Genomic DNA, 22,330 nt, shown 5'->3' on the forward strand with positions numbered 1-22,330 from the left:
ATGCCTAGACTTTTTTTCAGGGAAGGCAATGAAAAACATTTGCCCATTGAGCATTAGTTTGCTCCAATTTTTTTCAGGGAAGGCAATGAAAAACATTTGCCCATTGAGCATTAGTTTGCTCCAATTTTACATGGATAAATTTTCAGTTTCATATTTGAAGTGACAGATGATACACAATGGTTTATTTGGCACGAAAATGTGAAAATTTTCACTATTTTATACTCAAATCAAGGTGTTTACCGAATGTGTGCGTATTTAGACTCCGTACACCGGACGATCTTACCGTTTCCGATGTTGATTAATTTTTAAGATACTTCTTGCATCGATCCACAAGATGCAGAAAAAACCAATAGTCATTTATCCCCATGTAAATGAATAATAACAAAAATCACCGATCCCTTGGTGCGATCGCCTACTTGGTGCCCTCACTGCTGATCATCACCCCTTATCCACCTTTGGTCTCATGTGATGAGGATGCTGAGTTTGTTCACACTGGTACCATTCAGAGTTGTGGTTGTTGCTGCTGTGGAGGCCCCGGCCCCAGGAGTGTCTGTAACTCCCTCAGTGCACTCGGTGATTACCGAAGTGGGTCATGGGCTGACAGAGAGAGTAGGAGCACCCTTCCCTGTGCTGGTTTGGGCAGTGTAACTATGGGTAGTCAATCGGTTGCGACGGAACAATCGGCTTGGCCGATAAATCCATTTCCCAATCATACTAGTCAATCACCTATTGATCTAGCGGGGTTAGACCTTGCAGATCAATGCAGCCCATTCAGCCGTTATGGATGGGCAGCTTAGGGTGAAATGGTCAGCTAGGATTTCCACAACCAGTTGATAGCAGCTGTGGTACATAACTAGCTTCCCTGAGACAGGGACCAGCTGGGCCTACGGTGTGGTACCCGGATACACAGCTAGATTCACATGCAAGGACCTACACAGTATATCTCGGGGATAGCAGTGCACGGCTAGGTTCCCGCGTAGACCCATGCAGGGTCAGTCGTCTGCAAGTTATGTACCATGGTACCCACTACAGGGTGGTTTCATTCATGGCCTAAGGCCGTGGCAGATTATTCCACCTAGTGGTTTTGCAGCACCTTCAGCAGTTGCTCATGCCGGCTGGCAAGGGGGTGATCCTGGCCCACAAGGGCCGGATATAACTTGAGTACTTAGTATGCAGTACTATGCAATACCTCATTAGTGCAGGGATACTCAGCAATGTTTTTTACATAAAGCGCTTTGGCCAGCCAGAGTATTCTGGTACACAGCAAGGAACCCCTTTATAGGGGCCTATGCAGTGCCACATTGGGTCAGCGGCACTGGGAACCAGCCAGTACCGCACTGGTGCCTCGGTACCCTTAGCCAGAGTTCGCACATACAGCTGTGTCAACAGGGAGGAGGAGGGGTAGTGGTGTTGCAGGGTTACCATGAGGTACCCTGGTGATTGATCCATGCAGGGTTGGGTCACACATAGTACCCACCATCAGCTTGATGTATTACTCCAGATCTCACCACACTGCTTCTAGTGGCGCAGCTCACCTCAAGGAGGGGGGCTACTGGACCCTTACCAGAACAGATGATGGTAACTTGGTGTGTTCGGCTCCTGACAGGGTCAGACAGCACACCAGCTGTAGTAGGACAGAAGGTTCTGGCCAATGGACAAGTATGGTAGACCTATGGCCATCTCCCATGAGGCATACTCAAAATATTTCCATCTATTTTCACAGCACCTGTCATCACCCATTTTCACAAGCACTTTCGATATCAGAGGCTGACAGGGAAGAGCTCGAGTGGTGGTACTATCACCCCAACTTAATGACCATTGATAGCGTCATAGCTAGTGTTGGGGCAGGCCAGAAGAGTACTTGATGAAGACCAAGTTTTCATGTTTATGGAGATATCACCGTCAGGACGATGCAAATTACAGGAGTGACTTTATTCTCCTCGCGCAAGGTCTTGTTGGCCGATGGTATATGGCTCCTTGCTCTGGGAGTTGTCTAGATAATATACACAGTGATGTTCCATTAAGTGATAGACCTGTATGCATCCTGCCTGGTGGGTCCTCTGGCTTTGCAATAGATGCTGTAGAGATAGACTAAGAAGCAGTGAAGGCTTTACCGACCCGCCAATCTCGATACTACCAGGATCGTGAGGGGAGCATTGCATTGCATTGTCATATTGATCACATCATACTGGCTAAGGTTCCTCTTTTTCAGGCCAATAGTCGATCTTCTCGTGGGTTTCAAAACAACTTCTTCCTCAGATACCCGGAGGCACAGGGATCAGAGCAACAATCTATCAACTGTGCACCGGCACTTGACAGCATAGCCCTTATTAGGGAATGCAGTCGGGAAAGAGTTTTCAGAAAGATATACTGGGTTCATCACCAATGGGAGACAAGAGTCTTCCTTCCTAGCATACAGTGAACACTTATTCCATGCCGTGGTTAGGGTGATAAGGCAGTTGTGTCTTCCTTTTACAGCCCTGGTGAAGCAAGTTACAGAGTTCTTGTCTGAGAAACTTGGATCAGGATTTGACCAGCAACAATCAGGACCTTCGAGTTTGTGATCCTCTTTCCATATATCGAGGTTATGGAGACGATACTACTACGTCTCCTCAAGGGAATGCTCAAACCACCCACTAGTAGGAAGATCACCCCTCTAGGGGACATACTGCTGTTCTGGAGTACATGTGACTCTATATACTGCAGTCCAGCTGAGGCAGTACACTAGGTAGTAGTGCAGGACCGGAGTCATTAGAGGGCAGTTTTCCAGTCACCTTGAAAAGTTGGGTCCATTAGAGTAATACCTGTGCAGCGATATCTGTTCCAAAAGATTAACAAATGGATTCATTATGTTGGTTATTCGCAGCCCTTGGGGCTTCCGGTTGTCGAGGGTGTGTCTGTCTTTCTCTTGGGTAGAGAAATAGAACGACATCCTGTCACACATATGCTTATTATTCCGATCCCTGATCAGGATACTTAAGGATGGTTGATGGCGGTTGAACCGCTTTAAATTGTTTAGAGCAATAGAAACCAGCTCCCACCAGATGGGACCGGCGGGCAACCGACAGTCGAGTTTTGAAGCCGTCCCTAACTTGTACCTACATCCGGTCAGTTACTTGCCATATCGATTTTCAGATGTTGATGCAAGAATTATCTTAATCAACATCAAGTGGGGGTGCCAGGGTGTGTGGGTATATGCCAAAGCCCCCCCTCAGAACTCTTCCCCCAGTAAACACCCAAAATTATGAACATGACCGCCTCAAAAAAAATCACTCCCACCGGTGAATGGAGTCTAGTCCAAAAAATGGTGTAGCGTATACATTCCGAGTAAGTTTGTTACCAAAAAAACTGGCAACAAAGTTTGGTTTTTATGACAGCTGCAAGAGAGCTGCAAATAGGAAGCGTTGCCTGTTCAAGAGGTTAAATAAAACAAGGATAAGTTTGCAGAAGCCAGAAGGGAATACAATCAGGTTGAGAAGGAAATACAACAACAACAAGCTGAGTGAAGAGCTTTCAGGTGGAAGCCTGAGCAGCAAAAAGTGGTGGAACACGGTTAATACTCTGTCTGGAAGAAAAGCTAGGGCAGATATACCTGTAATAAAAGATCAAAACCAGGTCTACACTACGGCAAAGGAGAAGGCTGAAATACTAGGACAGACTTTTGCTAGGAAATGCCAACTTGAGAATGCAGAAGAACCTGCTCCAGAAGTAAAAGGGACACCACCAAATTCTAAGGACTCCATAGTTTTCAAAGCCAAGGACATCAGGAGGAACATGATAAAGCTAATGGACCTGATGAGATTCCCAATAGAATCTTGAAAGAGTGCAGTGCTGAATTAGCAAGACCTCTCAGCCGCCTATTTGACCTGTGCTTTGCAAAGGGAGTGTTTCCCAGCCAGTGGAAGTGTGCTTCAGTCATCCCGGTCCATAAGAGGGACTCAAAGTCCAATCCATCCATGTACCGCCCCATCTCTCTTCTTAGCAACATCAGCAAGGTTATGGAGGCAGTGGTACAGAAGCAGCTTCAGAAGTACCTGTTGCAGCACCATCTCATTTCAGACAGACAGTTTGGCTTTAGACCCCGTCACAACACAGCCGTCATCTTAACCATCCTCTCTCAGCAATGGTCTAATGCTCTAGACAGAAGTCATGAAGTGCGTCTAATTGCCTTGGACATCAAAGGAGCATTTGACAAGGTATGGCATAAAGGACTTTGCTCCAAGCTGAAAGGCAAAGGAGTTTCTGGCAAGCTTCTGACCTGGATTGAGAGCTACCTATCCAACCGGTCCATCAAAGTGGTTCTATCTGGCCAATCCTCAAACAGTACGTCCATCAATGCCTCTGTACCACAAGGCTTAATCCTGGCCCGCTGCTATTCACTGTCTTTATTAATGATCTGGGAGATGAATGCGAGAACACCCTGTATCTGTATGCAGATGATATATATGACTTCACCCTATTCTGAGAGATCAGATCAAGTAATGACAGCATGGCTGCAACAGCGAGTCTCAACCGGGACCTGGAGAGAATGAGGATCTGGGCAGACAAGTGGAAAGTCACCTTCGAGCCCTCCAAGTGTAAAGCCCTGACTATCTCAAGAAAGAAGAATCCAACTAGACAAGACCTTTATTTTGGAAACACCAAACTGGCACAGATGGATGAGCTGGAAATCCTGGGTGTTACTATTGATAAGAAACTCACCTAGGATAAGCACATTTCCAACACTGCTGCTAGAGCTGGACTGAAGCTTGGAGCACTAAGGAGGGTAGCAAACAAGCTTGATGTAAAAGGGAGAGCCACAGTTCTGAGGCCCAGAATTGCAGTGTTATGGAGTATGCCTCACTGTGCTGGATGAGGGACTCAACCACCACCCTGAAGCTCCTTGACTCCATACAGAGCAAAGCATTGAGGATTATTGGTGTTGACAAGCAGCAGGCAAGAATGGATCTTAACATCCCTCTTTACATCACAGCGAAGGTGGCTGCTGCATCTGTGCTCTACAAGATGCACACCAGCTTGTGCCTGCCAGATTTGAAAGCATTACTGCCCAAGCCTTACGTGTGCAGACGAGCCACTCGCTCCAGTCTCTCAATGCCAAGTCATGCACTGACTAAGCCAGTCTCAAGAAACTTGTCAGCCGGCAGAACTTTCGTCCATGTTGCAGTCCATGTTTGGGATGGACTCCCAGACATTGTAGTTGGAGAAATCACTGATTATGGAGCTCAATCCTTCAAGAGCTGTGTACATCAACATCTTTTGGGATCATGATTTAGCAGATTGTTCTTGTCACTCCCCTAAGCTGCTGTGAACCATTGATTAGTCCATAAGGATTACTAATATAGTGCCCTGTTGCCTATATAAGTGCTTGACTTGGTCATTCCTATTGGGCTATTGTTCACCTTGCATTTTTTTTTTTTTAATTAAAAAAAAAGTCATCCTATTGGGGGCACCGACCATTATTGGGTGAGCACCAGGCATGGTTGGGGACATGAGCCATTTATTGCCAATTTTCCTATGAGATATTCTAAATTTTCAAATCGATTTGGGGCAGATGCCCCCCCCCCCGTCTCCCTATGACGCTATGCAACTGCGGCAAAACTATGTTTGTAGACTCCTAACCGAAGTGATCTTATCATTTGGCCAAAATGTCAGTTCATCAAGCCCCTATTTTGCCCAAAATTTTAGTTGAGTGCCTCCCTCCCCCGTGTTGGTTCATTGTGTCTGCTACACACATCAAAGGAGTTGTGTTAATGCTATGTTAAGGGCAGACTAAGGGGGGCACATTCGTCCACACCCGAATTTGAGATTTCGTGATACTTACGAACACTTATTGTATTCTTTAATTTGAAATTGATAAAATACAACTGTTGATATTTCCCCCCATTTTTGCTTGATTTAAAAATCATTATTGCACTCTTTTCAACTCTAATAAAAAGTCACATGGCTCAAGACAGCTTAGTAAATTGGCGAGAAATAATGAGTCAGAAAGTTCAAGAATCGCGAAATACTGTGATTTTACGCTTTTACGATTCACGTTCAGTATGTTGTTAACGCCAGCAAAACTTGTGTAAACAAAACAAAGTCAAAATAGCTCAAAATGGCACTCAGATTTTTCAATTATTTTGAATTTTGGCGCACTAAAAGCAGACATAATGGATTCATTGATGCAAAAAGATGTACATTTATATCATGCTCCAGATACAGCTTTTTATTTACAAGTGTGAAAGTCTTCCCGTTTTCAAATATAAGGACGTTTTGTGCATAATTTTGACATTTTTTACTAAATAAAGCGTCAAATTCTCAGAGTTAAGTTCACGTTTGACAACATTGCACGATTTTTGTGACAAGATAACTAAAAAAATATGCACGCAAAAGTTAAACTTTTTGCACTATAGTTTAGAGCTCATCAAAGTCTAGAAAACTTTTTCTCATTTTTTCAAAATATTTGTTTTAAACAAAAATATACACAAGAAAATTTTAAAACTTTCAACGGAAACTGAAGGCAAATAAATAAATATTTACCTGCTAATATTTTCGGTAACTAACTGTTACCATCCTCAGGCAGTAATGACTGGCTGACTGTCTTCTTCACACTTGGATGATTTTGGTGTTTCTAGAAGACAGTCGTAAATTCTCGGAAGATCCCGGCCCCCGTCTCTGTTGAGCTTGACTTGTTTTTCCTGTCTGATGGCTATGGAATATACACCATTATTTGCCATTTTTAGCGTAATAAAGTAACAAAATTGCATGTTTTTTCCAAGAAGATGCGAATTTCAAAAAAATAAAAAAACTTTCCCTAATTTTATGTCTCTTCCTAAATGTTTACTCGAACTTATTTTGTTTTTTATGTTGTCACCAAAAAATTGGGTTAAAAAAGTGTATTTTTGTGATTTTTTTCAAAAACTACAGATTTTTTTAAAAAGCTGATGTCACCATGGGATTCCTCCACTCATTTCCATTCCAAAAATTTATAGTTTTATATACTTTGGACATAAAATTAAGAAATAATGATGCTTAAAAGGTCCATGTTCCATCCCATTACTCTGGCTATACACAAGCATGTACACTACGCAAAAAAAGTTTTTTATGGTTAGGAAATTTACCCACTATTAAAATCTAGCAGGACAATCTCCCGCATGCAATTATTTAGCAAACGTACATAATTGGTCACTAGATTTTAATAGTGGGTAAATTTCCTAACCATAAAGAAACTTTTTTTGCGTAGTTTACATTGCATTGCACTATCTCAATACATAGGGTCTATTCACAAAGTTAAGTTTCGCATCATAAAAATTTCGATGACATATTTGATATCAGCATGAAAAATGCATCAAAATGAGTACAACCAAGCCCAGTTTTGGTTAAGCCATTCTCCAAATAAAATATCACATACAAGTATACACCATAGATTTACAGTATAGGCCCATCAATAGGATTCATGAAGTGAAGTTTCGCGGCGTAAAAATTTTGGATTTTTAAAATTCCGATGACATATCTGGAATGAGCATAAAAATCGCATCGAAATGAATCCAAACTTGACTATTTTCCGTTCAGGGATTGTCGTGATAGAATTTATTGTTTTTAAATTAATTATTTATTAATTAACATTGTTATTATTGTTATTCATTGTGTTATCATTAGTATTTAATATATTATATTTCCTGCAATTTTACTACCATCACAATAGATGCTGGACAACAAGGTGATAGGAATGGTGGATGCTATGGCATGGCAAAGAGTAACAACAAACTGATTATAATTAGAGGGATGCTAGTGGGGTATAGCCATACTGCGGATTTATTGTTTTTAAATTAATTATTTATTTATTAATATTGTTATTATTGTTATTCATTATGTTATCATTAGTATTTAATTAATTATATTTCTTGCAATTATTTTATTACATATTAATCTCATTGTATATTTTACTTGTTACATTTCAGATATAGGTGAATGGAAGAAACAAATGGTCGTTAAAGGTAAATTGAGGGGGCCAAGAGGCATAGCTATCCATGAGAGCAATGGAGATATAGCAATTGCAGATTGGGATGCAAAATGTGTGTTTGTTTACAATACACAAGGGAAGTACAGGTTTAAGCTTGATACAACACAACAACTAAATAGTCCCTGTGGTGTTGTTTACACCTCAGGTAAATATTATGTTACAGACCAGTCAGCTTATGTTAGGTATTATAATGCTGATGATGGTAAGTATTGTGGTAGTTGGCTCTCTGTTGAACCAGGTCACAATGTAGGTAATTATAAAGCACAGCTATATGGAATATGTGTGGACACAGATTGTAATCTGTTGGTAGGTGATGTCAGAGGTAATTACATAAGTAAACACACAGGTGATGGGAAACACATCAATAGTTTTAATGTTGACATACAGCCTGGGTACATGGCTGTCACATCACATAATAATGTCATCATCTCTGATCTCAGTGTAGTACAAATTGTCAATCAAGATGGCTTAGTACATAGGGTTCAATGTCCTGGCATGATTAGGCCACGTGGTGTTTGTTTTCATAGTGGTGTGTTGTTTATATGTGATTTGGGTAGTGCCAATATCTTGTGTTTTACACAAGATGCTACACATCTTACTACCATCCCAATAGATGCTAAACAACAACTTGATAGGTATGATGGATGCCGGGCTATGGCAAAGAGTAACAGTAAACTGATTGTAAGTAGAGGGGAGGGTAGTAATAGTGGCAGAGTTGAAGTGTATACACGTAAAAAATAGACCCATTTATCAACATCATTAAATTAACATATCAATGGGATTATGCTAATTATATTAAGTTATTCAAATTAATTTTATTTTCACATTTAATTAATTTTCATGGATATTTTTTTTATTTTCACATTTAATTAATTTTCATGCATTCTTCTATAGGGTTTTACCATAGGGCAAAATCATTTCCAAAAAAATTGCATAGTTGATCTGAAGAACCACTGAACCAAACCGAGTCATGTTTGTGCTTATTCAATTGCATTTTTATGCTTAATCCACATCTGGGGACGAAAGTTTAAAATTCCAAAATTTTTGGTGTTTTTTTTGGTGCGTTCAGTGATTCTGGTGGTAACTCAGATGCAAAAAAATTGAATAACGCGTCATAAAAATTTTAGATTTTGAAAATTTCGTTGATGGATTTGGAATCGGGATAAAGAATCGAGCAAAATGAGTACAAATATGCCTATTCTTGGGTTAGCGGTTCTTATAGTTCTTATGTGTAATTCAATAGGGCATATAGGTACAGTGCATACTCCTATAGGATTTTACCACAGTTTGAAATCATTTCATGTTTAGGTTTATTTGATTGCATTTTTTATGTTGAATAAAAATCTGGAAACAAAAATTTAAAATTCCAAAATTGTTGAGATTTTTGAGGGGCGATTAATGTAAGCACTAAAATTCCAGCTCAAATTGGCCATATTTTACATTAACTCAAAGTGAATTTTTGCCTCGTAAAAATTCTGCGTCGTAAAATAATATTATTAGGCCTATACACCTCGACTCTCCAGTGAAGCTCTTGTGTCAACTTTATATTATGTTTAATTGGCATTATTCAAATCCATGTAAACAATACATCATTACGACAGGATATTGAAACTTGTGTTCAGAAAAATATTAGTTGGTTGACTGATTGATTGATTGATCAATTGATTGTTTGATCAATTGATTGAGGGCTTGATTAATTAATTGAGTGAGTGAGTGAATCAATTATTGATTTTCCATGGTTTATTTGTTATTTTGTTAATTTGTCAATATGTTACCAGTTGATCATTATAGATCTTGCTCTTTGGGCAATTTTATGGTACTTTATATTATTAACATTGTTTGATTTAATCTTCTTGTTAGCACTTTGATGATTATGTGAATTTGCACCACTCATTGGTTAAGTTAATTGACTATTTGAAACAACACCCACACATGTTTTATGTCTTGATTGGAGATGATGCTTTATCTTGTCTGTGACAGGTTTGTTATCCAATTCTGCTCTTAATTATTTCACCTTCAAAATTGCAATTTTTCTATAGTGTTTTATATCATCTTTGTGTCATAATTTGATATAGAAAAGTAAATTTAAAATTGATTAAGTTTACCACCTTTCAATTTTATCAATTTTTGCATTTTTTTAATTTGTTTTCTTTTAAATACTGTGTTTTGGGATGTGTATTTTTATTAATGCCACAAAAAGTATTTGTTTTGGTATGATCCACAAATGACTGTGTACCATTTTAACTCTTCATTACTTGGGGGATTTTTTTCATATCATATTTACCTGTGTGTTTACTTATATATTTATTAGTGTGGGGACATTGTTAGCAATCTACTTATGTTCTTTTTCTTTATTTTTGGAATGTTTTAGCAATTTTTGGTAGGTTTTAAACAATCACCATGTAACTCATATTGAGTAAAAATTCAACTCTTGAAAAGAGTCTAATTTCAGATGTATTCATGTATTCCACTCTTTCTACATTACTTCCAATTTTACTCCTTTGGGAGTTGGATTCTTAATTTGACTCCTTTTTTCGATATAAAATTCACACCACTTATTACCTCTGCTGTACCAAATTCCACTTAGCTTTGCATTTGATATCATTACTACATTTACTACCATCAGTACTTACCAGAGTATAGAGTATAGCATTATATAACCTGCTCAGAAACTTTGAATGTAAACTCAACATTTGACCCAAAGTCAAGCCAGTAAACAAAATGTTACAAAAATCAACATTTTTGGAGAGTTATAGGATAGGCCTATACTCCTTAGGCGAGCTTACTTCACTCTCAGAATGTGACAAGATTATTATCACAGGTAGATAGCTCATTTACATTGATACCCCATGCCTGAGATGTGAGATACCATGGGTATTTTTCATTTACTCCTTCTTTTACCAGAATGTGACAAAACAATTCCATCAAAAAAAAAAAACCAACGTTAAAGTTAAATCAGCTCATAATTCAAAAAATAAATCAAGAACAACATTCATTTGCTTGATGATTGGGACTAATTTTGAGTTTATACTTTTGAGTTTACTTATCCTCACTTTCATTACTCACAAATTTATTTATCTTCGTCTGAAATGCTTGACATACTGTCTTGTCTGTAACTCATTGTGTGGTATCATGCTACAGGGTGATTCAAAAATAATGTTACCCAAGTTAATGTTTTTCTCGTACTTTGATATTATTGCATATTTTGTTTCATATTATTGATATTTGTATTATTGTGTTGATGTATTGTAATCTTGATTGAATCTTGATGATAAATTTGCCAATCATGTTGGGTAACATTCTTTTTGACACATTCTGTAGTAGCCTGTACTTCCATTGTTGTAAACAAATCTGCACTGTTATACTCCATTGTTGGATTGCTATGCATTGCCAAATTTAGGGGCCTCATTTGGCATCGTTACCAGCCGTCATCCATCGCCATGGTGAGAGGACACCATCATCAGAGACAGACCTTCACCGTATTTGGAACTCCAAGTCTCCATTTTTTTAACCTTTAACCTTTCAACACTGAATACATAATATGATACTTTGCAAGATAGTGCTGGGTGTATGCTTGGGGTGCAATGAATGAATTTTATGAGGTAGTAGGCCTACATTTAAGGATATTGGCTTTGATGGGTGAGGAATAGAAGGCATTCAATTTACCCCTAACCCTAACCCTACCCGTGGTTTTTTGGCTATCGGAAGGGAAAGAAGGAGCGAAAAAGGAGAGAAGATGAAGAAGAATGTCACTTGGCACCCCGGGATTCGAACCTCGGACCCCTCGCATGCCACGCAGAAGATCCCCAGCATGTAGCTACACATATGACTTGGTCTGATTGCGTCATCAAGTCGCGTGGAATGCACGCAAGCAGGGTGGTTTTAATAGTGAGCTTTAGTGAGTCCTAGTTGGGTTAGGGTTAACCTTAGCCAATCTGTCCCCTTTGCTGCATCCAATCATTGTCATAAAAATGCATTGTGTAGTGGTGTTGAAAGGTCAAAACTTATACAAGTAATAATATTGTAATGTGAATTTGTCTATGTTGTATCTGTTAAACTAAAGACTCATTTATTATAAAGTAGCTTTTCTTATCTTGGACAGACTATAGCTTTTGTTGTTAACATGTGATAATATCAAGCAAAATATGAACAATGTCAAAAAATAGTTTTTGAGTTATGAGCTGATTTGACATCAATTACAATGAATTGCATTTGATGTATTATTTGAAGTTTGACTTTACTATCTGTCTAATTCGTCGGCTGTATTCCATAGTGGCGTATAGTGATTTTTATTCATTTTTTTGAAAATTGGCACATATGTCTTTAATGATGTTCTCTTTCATTTTTTCTAAGTCTCATCAGTTATAATTAGCTAATTAATTAGTAATTAATTAATTAAATGTATATAGTTACAAAGTGACATTTTTCAGTATTCCATAGTGGCGTATCGACCATACGCCACTTTTTATCTACATTTTATAATTATGAAATATCGGCAAAAATGAAAAACATCGTATGTCATAGTGGCGTACACGCATCGGACCTATACGCCACTATGGAATAAGAACAAAGAAAAGTAACGCCATAGGGATTACACAGCGACCGAGGCGGCATACGGTTAACGTAAGGTTAGGGTATTGCGTTTTGTTCGTTTTCCATAGTGACGTATAGTTTTATTGTCAGTTTGCCAGCAATAGTATGTATTTATTTCCTTTGAAAAATATATAACAATAAAATATATTTAGTTTACTACAGAAATTTCACATCATTTACAAAATATAATGAATGTCTGATTTACACAACTCGATTTTAAATTGACATTTCTTCAAACCCGATTTTCTCGAAAAGTTGTTTATTCGCGGCGCCCCACTATACGCCACTATGGAATACGGACGACGAATTGTCACATTCTGGGGTTAAAGTCAAATACCAATTAAATAAGACATTGTTTTGCTTGATTATCACATGTTATAACCAAATCAAATAGTTACCAATATATTTATTGCAACAGTTACAATACATAAAAGGAAATTTTTTAATGTTGTAGAAACTGTAAAATAATATTTACTCTAAAAGTTTGAATGAGGCCAAAAAACTAGGTTATAGTTGAAAGTGAAATGGAAACATTTGTGCATTGAACATGCAAAGTGAGTAAGTCAGTGTTGATGGCAAATTTGTAATGTGCGTGTACCACAGTGTCAAATTTGGGTCACAAAGTCATGATGATGAAATTGAGGGATTTTGAAATTGCCTTCAAGAATGACAATATTTGGTTTTTATCATGGTCTTTTCTAAATAAGACTGATTTTATCTTAAGTGAGATATCATAGTCTCTCCTAAATGAGACTGATTTTAACTAATGAACAATTTATTATGATGATGTCTGAAGATTCTAGGGCAAATTAGATCAAATACAGTAGCGTACCATGGCCGCTCCTACCCCGGGGGTCTGAAGAAAAGGTTGACCCAATTTTTTTTCGGTGGTTTGAAAAAGTGAAAAGCAAAAAAAAAAAGGATTATAGGCGCTAGCGCACTAAAAGCAACACATTTTGATGTATAGTCCAATTTTTTCACAATTTTCATACTTTTCTAATTTTTTCCGCCCTTTTTTCTTTACTAATTATTTTTGCCGCTCATTCTTCCGCCGTCCCTTTCTTGTTCCACCGCCCCTTCGTATTGGACACCACTGCTTTTACCCTGGGGGCTCGCGCCCCAAAAAATATGCATATGAAATATGTGACAGATTCAAGTCAGTCAAAAGAAAAGGATGCTTTTCCACCTTCCAATTTAATCGGATATTTATTATGCCCTAATTATTTTATGAAACAAAAGCGTAGATAGAAACAAAGCTCATCTGAATCTTGGCCATAAAGGGTTTTTAAAAACTAGTAAGAGAAATATACTTGACTATCTAAACTTGTGTTCTCTGACATATAATATTTAGGTAGGTTTTTTTCTCTCTCTCTTTTTATTATTACTTTGTATCTGTGTGTGGGGGTGGGGGGGGGGGGTGAGTGCGGGTGTGTGTCCAATTCAATTCTCTTTCAACAGTCACATTTCTGTGCTCATTGTGTACATTTTTGTATAGATATATATTATATTATAATCAATCTTAGTAAAGAAATAATTGGTGAAAATAAATCCATAAATATTCTGTATCCAACTCAACAATGTCTACTTTGTTGCAATATTTTGTGTTGAAGATGTTCTTATTGTGTGATTATAATTACTATTAATGGATTCAAAATGAAGGCTGATTCCAGAAAATAAAATTATTAGTTTTGGTTGACTTAAAGGGTGGGGGCCAGGGTGGCAAACTTTGACAAATTGGTCGAACTGGTTTAAAATCTAAAACATAACAGCGGCCAGCATCCCACGGGCATGGGGGTGAGGTGGTGCAGATATTACACTTAGATGGCAGCTTGACCTCCAATGCCAGATATTGCTGCTTTGAACAGGGTCTTAGACCACACAGAAAATTAATTGTGAGACCGCTTTTTTGATCAAAAAAACATGTTTATCAGCAAAAAATGTTTGGTTTCGGAATGTGTGCTGTCTACTGAAGATAGCTAGCTCATAGTGGTACACATGTGGATGCTGTCTACTGAAGATAGCTAGCTCACGGTGGTACACATGTGTGCTGTCTAATGAAGATAGCTCACGGTGGTACATGAGTGTGCTGTCTACTGAAGATAGCTAGCTCACGGTGACTGTGTGCTGGCTACTGAAGATAGCTAATTCATGGTGGTACACATACATGCATTATCTACTGAAGATAGCTAGCTGATAGTGGTACACATGCGGGTGTTGTCTACCGAAGATAGCTAGCTCATAGTGCTACACATGTGTGTGCTATCTACTGAAGATAGCTAGCTCATAGTGGTACACATGTGGGTGCTGTCTACTGAAGATAGCTAGCTTTCTACTGAAGATAGCTAGCTTATGCTGGTACACACTTGTGTGTTGTCTACCGAAGATAGCTAGCTCATAGCTTTTTTTTTTTTTATAGTGGTACACATCTGGGTGCTGTCTACTGAAGATAGCTAACTGAATCTGGTACACATGTGTGGGCTGTCTACTGCAGACAGCTAGCTCACAGTGGTACACATATGTGGGCTATCTACTGAAGACAGCTAGCTCATAGTGGTACACATGTGTGTGCTGTCTACTGAAGATGGCTAGCTCACTCTGGTACACGTGTGTGGGCTATCTACTGAAGACAGCTAGCTCATAGTGGTACACATCTGGGTGCTGTCTACTGAAGATAGCTAGCTGAGTCTGGTACACATGTGGGTGCTGTCTACTGAAGATAGCTCACGCTGGTACACATGAGTATGCTGTCTACTGAAGATAGCTAGCTCATAGTGGTACACATCTGGGTGCTGTCTACTGAAGATAGCTAGCTGAGTCTGGTACACATGTGTGGACTGTCATGGCCCATCACTTTTACCAAAGTCTGTATTAAGATGGACTCAGTGCTGACTATAACATCAATCCATGCATGCGTTAGTAATTGCGAGTCTATAAAGTGTCCGTGGACGAGTGTAAAATTAAAACTTTTCCAAATTGAGTTCGGGTCCTTTTTTGTTTAAAGCAATGATAATAGTGTCTCACATCTCACCTAAGACAAGAAATGAATAAACAAGTGACCGTTTTCACTTCTTATTGGGACACCTGTACACTTTAGGCCTACAGTATTAGTGAATACCAGTAATGGTCCACGAGTGGCTTTATTTGGGCCTTCATTTTTACATGAGTTTTAACTTTTAATTTTCTAACTAAAATTTCACACAATAATGTCTTCAATTGGACCTTCAATTTGCAAGATTTTCAGGGTGAACACCCCCCCATCACCACCAAAACACCATTGGGTATGCATTTAAGAAGTTGCCCTTTCCGCTTCTGCTTTGGACACCTGACACTTTATGTTTAAAGCAATTATATACACAAAGTGAACACTTGTCTTCAATTAGGCCGTCATTTCACAATTTTTGCTAGCGCTTGGTGGTACAAGTGTGTGTGTGCTGTCTACTGAAGATAGATAGTTCACGGTGGTACATGCGTGTGCTGTCTACTGAAGATAGCTTGCTCATAGTGGTACACATGTGTGTGCTGTCTACTGAAGATAGCTACCTCACGGTGGTACACATGCGTGTGCTGTCTACTGAAGATAGTTAGCTCATAGTGGTACACATGTGTGTGCTGTCTACTGAAGATAGCTACCTCACGGTGGTACACATGCGTGTGCTGTCTACTGAAGATAGATAGCTCACGGTGGTACACATGCGTGTGCTCTGAAGATAGATAGTTCACGGTGGTACACATGCGGGTGCTGTCTACTGAAGATAGCTAGCTCACGTTGGTATACACATGCGGGTGCTGTCTACTGAAGATAGCTCACGGTGGTACACATATGCATGTGTTTTTCTGCTGAAAATATGCGGGTGCTGTCTACTGAAAATAGCTAGCACACGGTTGTACACATGTGTACCATCCTGAGTTATCTTCAGTTGATAACACAAACACACATGTACCACCATGAGCTAGGGAGAGCGTGGCACAATGGTTAGGGTACTTGCTTTTAGTGCATGAGGTCCCGGGGCCAATTCCCGGTGGTGGCGATTTGCTGGGATATTGACTTAGAAAAAAAGTCTGAAATTAATTGGCAACCTCTGTAGATTAAATTCAAACTTCCGCTCTCCCCATGGTTCATTTAGAATTGGGTAAATGTTAATGAATCATGAAAGTACTTCGTCCTTCGGAGGGGACGTTAAGCCGTCGGTCCCATGTGCAGAGAGCCATACCTGTACATGTATCTCGCAGTCAGATTCGAAAAGAGTAGGGGTTAACCCCTGACTGTTCCCAACCCGTCCCGGTGTTCAAATGGACCCCGATGGAAATAAGCTTCAATAGAGGCTTTCTTGGGTTATCCAGGGTTGTCAAAAACCCGATCAAATCAAATCAAATCAAATCAAAAGCTATCTTCATTAGACAACATCACACATGTGTACCACCATATGAGCTAGCTATCTTCAGTAGACGCACACCTGTGTATTCCACCGTAAACTATCTTAAGTAGACAGCACACGTACGTGTACCACTCCACTGTCAGTTATCTTCAGTATACATTACATGCAGATATGTACCACCCTGAGCTTTCTTCAGTAGACAGTTACAGTCTACTGAAGATAGCTCATGGTGGTACACATAGCATACGTTTTGCTGTCTACTGAAGATAGCAAGTTCACTGTGGTACATGCGTGTTTTGTCAACCGAAGACGGCTAGCTCACAGGGGTACACATAATACTTATATGCATGTGCTGTCTACTGAAAATAAATAATGGTTGTACATGCGTACGGGTGCTGTCTACTGAAGATAACTAGCTCATGGTTCTACAAAATGCTTGTAATGTTGACTAAAGATAGCTAGCTCACGGTGATACACATAATATTGTGCTGCCCACTGAAGATAGTTAATTCACGGTGACACATGTGTGTGCTGTCTAATGAAGACAGCTAGCTCACGGTGGTACACATTCATAGTCTGTGTACTGAAGACAGCTTATGGTGGTACACCCCACACCCACTTGCACTTTGTGCAAACCCAATGAACTGTTTTGACAGCAAATGATACAATAAGGTAGACTTTCCTGACTATGGATACTCTCACAAAATGAATCGGCCTCATCAATATAAACCATTATATTCCATATGCCTACGTATGAGCGTGAAAACACATGCACGCGACGCCAACCAACAATACACGTACACCCCTACCCCTATTTATTCTTTAAGGTTTGTCTTAACCCTGGAATATTATGGAAACTTTGGGACCTCATAACTGCTAAATTGTTGGTCTAACCCTGGAATTATAGAAACTTTGGGACCTCATAACTGCTATATTGTTGGTCTAACCCTGGAATTATGGAACCTTTTGGGCCTCATAACTGTTACATTGTTGGTCTAAAGGTACGCATGTTTAGAAATATGGCAAAGACTTATACGCCATAATTATTTTCAAACCAGATTTTTTGGCATATTTGTCATGTTTATACAACTTTCCCAACTTACACCTAATTAGAATCAGCCAAATTCCCCCTAAATCACAGTAGTTTAATAAGCGGCCAAGATGGATAGTAAGTGGTGAGTCTAACTTCCTTTTTTACCTCAAAATCATGACCAGATATCTTCCTGACATATTTACTACTAATATTATTTCATTATTTATGACAAAGAACAAAACTAATATTTGACCGAAATCGTAAATTATGTCTTTAAATTAGAAGACAGTCTTTCCTTAAAAAAAAAACAGCCCAACAACAGCATCACTTGCATATTGGTGTCTGTCATCAAGGGAAACATCAAGAGGATGTAGACTTATCTTTGCACTGGATACCCTAACGAAATCAAGACGATCAACATGATCAAGGTAGACTTTCCCGACTATACTTTCACAAAACGAAATCAAGACGATCAACATAATCAAGGTAGACTTTCCCGACTGGATATATACTTTCACAAAACGAAATCAAGATGATCAAGGTAGACTTTCCCGACTGGATATATACTTTCACAAAACGAAATCAAGATGATCAACATGATCAAGGTAGACTTTCCCGACTGGATATATACTTTCACAAAACGAAATCAACATGATCAAGGTAGACTTTCCCGACTGGATATATACTTTCACAAAACGAAATCAAGACGATCAACATGATCAAGGTAGCCTTTCCCGACTGGATATATACTTTCACAAAACGAAATCAAGACGATCAACATAATCAAGGTAGACTTTCCCGACAGGATATATACTTTCACAAAACGAAATCAAGATGATCAACATGATCAAGGTAGACTTTCCCGACTGGATATATACTTTCACAAAACGAAATCAAGATGATCAACATGATCAAGGTAGACTTTCCCGACTGGATATATACTTTCACAAAACGAAATCAAGACGATCAACATGATCAAGGTAGACTTTCCCGACTGGATATACTTTCACAAAACGAAATCAAGATGATCAACATGATCAAGGTAGACTTTACCGACTGGATATATACTTTCACAAAACGAAATCAAGACGATCAACATGATCAAGGTAGACTTTCCCGACTGGATATATACTTTCACAAAACGAAATCAAGACGATCAACATGATCAAGGTAGACTTTCCCGACTGGATATATACTTTCACAAAACGAAATCAAGATGATCAACATGATCAAAGTAGACTTTCCCGACTGGATATATACTTTCACAAAACGAAATCAAGACGATCAACATGATCAAGGTAGACTTTCCCGACTGGATATATACTTTCACAAAACGAAATCAAGACGATCAACATGATCAAGGTAGACTTTCCCGACTGGATATATACTTTCACAAAACGAAATCAAGACGATCAACATGATCAAGGTAGACTTTCCCGACTGGATATATACTTTCACAAAACGAAATCAAGATGATCAACATGGTCAAAGTAGATTTTCCCGACTCTGGATGCCCTCACAAAACTAAATCAAGAGGATCGAGATGTAGAATTTCCCGACTCTGGATGCCCTCACGAAACTAAATCAACATGATCAAAGTAGACTTTCCCGACTCTGGATGCCTTCACAAAACTAAATCAAGAGGATCGAGATGTAGAATTTCCCGACTCTAGATGCCCTCACGAAACTAAATCAAGAGGACCAAGGTAGACTTTCCCGAATCTGGATTCCCTCACAAAACTAAATCAAGAGGACCAATGTAGACTTTCCCGACTCTGGGTGCCCTCACAAAACTAAATCAAGAGGATCAAGGTAGACTTTCCCGACTCTAGATTCCCTCACAAGACTAAATCAAGAGGACCAAGGTAGACTTTCCCGACTCTGGATTCCCTCACAAAACTAAATCAAGAGGATCAAGGTAAACTTTCCCGACTCTAGATGCCCTCACAAAACTAAATCAAGAGGATCAATGTAGACTTTCCCGACTCTGGATGCCCTCACAAAACTAAATCAAGAGGACCAAGGTAGACTTTTCCGACTCTGGATGCCCTCAACAAACTAAATCAAGAGGATCAATGTAGACTTTCCCGACTCTAGATTCCCTCACAAGACTAAATCAAGAGGACCAAGGTAGACTTTCCCGACTCTGGATTCCCTCACAAAACTAAATCAAGAGGATCAAGGTAAACTTTCCCGACTCTAGATGCCCTCACAAAACTAAATCAAGAGGATCAATGTAGACTTTCCCGACTCTGGATGCCCTCACAAAACTAAATCAAGAGGACCAAGGTAGACTTTCCCGACTCTAGATGCCCTCACAAAACTATCAAGAGGATCAATGTAGACTTTCCCGACTCTGGATGCCCTCACAAAACTAAATCAAGAGGAGCAAGGTAGACTTTCCCGACTCTGGATGCCCTCACAAAACTAAATCAAGAGGATCAAGGTAAACTTTCCCGACTCTAGATGCCCTCACAAAACTAAATCAAGAGGATCAATGTAGACTTTCCCGACTCTGGATGCCCTCACAAAACTAAATCAAGAGGACAAAGGTAGACTTTCCCGACTCTGGATGCCCTCACAAAACTAAATCAAGAGGATCAATGTAGACTTTCCCGACTCTAGATTCCCTCACAAAACTAAATCAAGAGGATCAATGTAGACTTTCCCGACTCTGGATGCCCTCACAAAACTAAATCAAGAGGACCAAGGTAGACTTTCCCGACTCTGGATTCCCTCACAAAACTAAATCAAGAGGATCAAGGTAAACTTTCCCGACTCTAGATGCCCTCACAAAACTAAATCAAGAGGATCAATGTAGACTTTCCCGACTCTGGATGCCCTCACAAAACTAAATCAAGAGGAGCAAGGTAAACTTTCCCGACTCTGGATGCCCTCACAAAACTAAATCAAGAAGAGCAAGGTAGACTTTCCGACTCTAGATACGCTCACAAAACTAAATCAAGAGGATCAAGGTAGACTTTCCCGACTCTGGATGCCCTCACAAGACTAAATCAAGAGGAGCAAGGTAAACTTTCCCGACTCTGGATGCCCTCACAAAACTAAATCAAGAGGAGCAAGGTAGACTTTCCGACTCTAGATGCCCTCACAAAACTAAATTAAGAGGATCAAGGTAGACTTTCCCGACTCTAGATGCCCTCACGAAACTAAATCAAGAGGACCAAGGTAGACTTTCCCGACTCTGGATTCCCTCACAAAACTAAATCAAGAGGATCAAGGTAAACTTTCCCGACTCTAGATGCCCTCACAAAACTAAATCAAGAGGATCAATGTAGACTTTCCCGACTCTGGATGCCCTCACAAAACTAAATCAAGAGGACCAAGGTAGACTTTCCCGACTCTGGATGCCCTCACAAAACTAAATCAAGAGGATCAATGTAGACTTTCCCGACTCTAGATTCCCTCACAAGACTAAATCAAGAGGACCAAGGTAGACTTTTCCGACTCTGGATTCCCTCACAAAACTAAATCAAGAGGATCAAGGTAAACTTTCCCGACTCTAGATGCCCTCACAAAACTAAATCAAGAGGATCAATGTAGACTTTCCCGACTCTGGATGCCCTCACAAAACTAAATCAAGAGGACCAAGGTAGACTTTCCCGACTCTAGATGCCCTCACAAGACTAAATCAAGAGGAGCAAGGTAAACTTTCCCGACTCTGGATGCCCTCACAAAACTAAATCAAGAGGAGCAAGGTAGACTTTCCGACTCTAGATGCCCTCACAAAACTAAATCAAGAGGATCAAGGTAGACTTTCTCGACTCTGGATGCCCTCACAAGACTAAATCAAGAGGATCAAGGTAAAGTTTCCCGATTCTAGATGCCCTCACGAAACTAAATAAAGAGGACCAAGGTAGACTTTCCCGACTCTGGATTCCCTCACAAAACTAAATCAAGAGGATCAAGGTAGACTTTCCCGACTCTGGATTCCCTCACAAAACTGAATCTAGAGGAGCAAGGTAGACTTTCCGACTCTAGATGCCCTCAAAAAACTAAATCGAGAGGATCAATGTAGACTTTCCCGACTCTAGATTCCCTCACAAGACTAAATCAAGAGGACCAAGGTAGAGAGGATTCCCTCACAAAACTAAATCAAGAGGATCAAGGTAAACTTTCCCGACTCTAGATGCCCTCACAAAACTAAATCAAGAGGATCAATGTAGACTTTCCCGACTCTGGATGCCCTCACAAAACTAAATCAAGAGGACCAAGGTAGACTTTCCCGAGTCTGGATGCCCTCACAAAACTAAATCAAGAGGATCAATGTAGACTTTCCCGACTCTAGATTCCCTCACAAGACTA

General features: G+C 39.5%; 1 protein-coding gene across 1 annotated transcript in view; it reads left to right on the top strand.

The window, feature by feature from the left end:
• LOC140146038 (uncharacterized) overlaps positions 1 to 22,330 on the top strand; it is a 171,680-nt gene that overhangs the window by 39,881 nt on the left and 109,469 nt on the right. The window lies entirely within an intron of this gene.

Source organism: Amphiura filiformis, chromosome 2, assembly GCF_039555335.1.
Source record: "Amphiura filiformis chromosome 2, Afil_fr2py, whole genome shotgun sequence".
In the NCBI taxonomy this organism is placed as follows: Eukaryota; Metazoa; Echinodermata; class Ophiuroidea; order Amphilepidida; family Amphiuridae; genus Amphiura; species Amphiura filiformis.